The following is a 2,402-nucleotide window of genomic DNA, read 5'->3' as shown; positions in this document are numbered from 1 at the left end:
CCTTCTCTGTGTTTGTGTCTATGTTTCTGTCTCTGTCTCTCTGTCTTTGTGTGTCTCTCTCTGTCTGTCTCTGTCTGTCTGTCTGTCTGTCTCTCTCTCTCTCTCTCTCTCTCTCTCTCTCCTTCTCTCTCTCTCTCTCTCTCTCTCTCTCTTTTTCCCCTCTCTCTCTCTCTTTTTCTTTTCCTCTCTCTCTCTCTCTCTCTTCTCTCTCTCTCTCTCTCTCTCTCTCTCTCTCTCTACCTCTCTCTCTCTCTCTCTCTCTTCCTCTCTCTCTTCCTCTTTCCCTCCTTCCCCATCTTCCTCTCTCCCTCCCTCCCTCCCTTTCTCCTCCCCTCTCCACCACTCTTCTCACAGAGAAATGATCTTTCATTTCACGAAATTTTCATTATGTGACGCTTCAGCATCGTCCCCCCCAAAAAAAAAGAAAAAAAATTTATTTGCTGTAGTATTACTCCCAAATATTTTTGGCCGGTGTATTTTTAACTCAGCGTAGCTAATACTTGTATCGTTTAAACTGCATGTGTGCTGTGGTTATAAAAAGTATATTGTTTCTCTTTCAAAGACCTATGTGTTGTATATTTTATTTGAAAAAAAAAAAATCTATCTATCTGTGCTTCTGTTTCTGTCTATCTATTAACCAATCAAGCATTATATGAGTCAGTTAATCAATCTGCCTGTCTATCTCTTTACATATTTTTTAATGAGCCAATTTGAAGCTCATTTTCTGCCTCATTATTATCATTGTTCGCTTAGTCACTATCAAAACCTGTTCTTAATGGAAACCAACCACGAATTTTAACAAATTTCTCTTCTTCCTTTTCAGGGGTATAGAAATATCCTACGGTTTATTTACAGTCCTCATCCTTCAGTAAAAAAGATAGATAGAGAGAGAGAGAGAGAAAGAAACATAGGCACATCACAGACTCCTTATACCAAGGCTCTCCTGAAGCTGACTGAAGTCGACTGAAGGTGAAAGGGCCTACCGGGTTCTCTGCGTTCAGATGTCCATGGGTGTTCTCTTTCCTTTGTGTAAAGAACTTGAAAGAACACCGTGTTAAGTGCCAAGGTTGATTTTTTAATGAAGCTGAAAAAAACATTGATTTCTTGTGATCATGGTATCAGGAGAGGAAATATTGCATCAACCAAGGTAGTTAAGGAACTGCAACTAAAGTGGAGTGCATGCAAAACGTTTCAGCAGATCCACTAGGACCTATTGCACCAAAAAAAATTGCAAAAGGAGAAAAAAAAGTTAAGTGTAAAACTACTTTGTTCTGATCATCCGATGGCCAAAATATGTGCAGTTTTTGGGTATAGATGTGCTTCATGCTCAATATAACCACTCAGTTTTCTTAAACAATATTCCAATCTGGCTGTTACCTCGGTGTAAGACGAAAGATTATAAAAAAACCCTATTTCTTAAAGATTTCCAACGTCTTAGAAAAGGATATCCAGCGCTATATGTGGAAAGGGTATTTCTGTGTTACCTTTTTCTTCAGCCTGAGACCACTTTAAGGCAAAGATTAACTCAAGGATCTTATTTAGGGTGTTCTGTCAGCAAAAAAGATGTGTCTGCTTGAAGTCTGGATGGTATTAATCCTAATGAGAGGGATTCTATTTTAGGGAAGCTAGCCCTATAAGAATCCTCTTGATTTTTGAAGAATAAAACAAGAAAAAAAAGAAAAATATATATGTACTGGCAGTAAAACAGTGTTTAATGTTTATGTTGTGTAATAAGTTTTTTTTCGGTGTTTCAAACTAACTTTGGAAGGAAAAGAAGACCATTACAAGTGACTACAGTATTTCTTGTCCACAGGGTGTTTCATCCTTTAACAAGTGTCCGACAGAAAATCATATTAGTGTTTTTGATGTACCAAAAGAAAAACAAACAAACAAGGAAGCAAAAAAAAAAAAAAAAAAACACGAGGAAAGAGAACAGAAAAAGAAACTCAACGAAATGAATTGATATGATTTGATTTCCAACGATCAATCAGGGTTGAGTATTGACCATAACCAAGAAAAAAATCCTTTAATATTTAGAAAGAAAGAAAGAGAAAATAAATAAACAAATAAGTAAATAAATAGATAAATAAAAAATGCTGCAAACGGATTCCTCCAAGAGAAACCAACGAAAATAAACGTGTTAACAATAAATAAACAAACATAAAAGTGTTAGTTCGCTAAAAGTCGTTTCCATAGCAACGGCTTCATCTCGCTACGACATCCAGGGTGCTCATTCCTGATTCCTCAATCTATTCTTAATTGTTATTATTATTATGATTGTGATTGTGATTAATAAGATGATGATTATGATTATTATTATCATTATTATTATTTATTATTATTATTATTATTATTATTATTATTATTATTATTATTATTATGTATTATGTTATTATTATTTT

General features: G+C 34.9%; 1 protein-coding gene across 1 annotated transcript in view; it reads left to right on the top strand.

The window, feature by feature from the left end:
• Window positions 1-1,918, top strand: part of LOC119589541 (nephrin-like) — a gene marked incomplete at its 5' end in the record, with an annotated part of 9,734 nt that extends 7,816 nt beyond the window's left edge. Inside the window, 1 exon segment of the mRNA XM_037938141.1 lies at window positions 824-1,918.
• Window positions 1,919-2,402: the final 484 nt, after the last annotated feature.

The sequence above is a fragment of the Penaeus monodon genome, chromosome 26 (assembly GCF_015228065.2).
Source record: "Penaeus monodon isolate SGIC_2016 chromosome 26, NSTDA_Pmon_1, whole genome shotgun sequence".
NCBI lineage: Eukaryota > Metazoa > Arthropoda > Malacostraca > Decapoda > Penaeidae > Penaeus > Penaeus monodon.
This window is presented reverse-complemented; position numbering and strand designations above follow the sequence as displayed.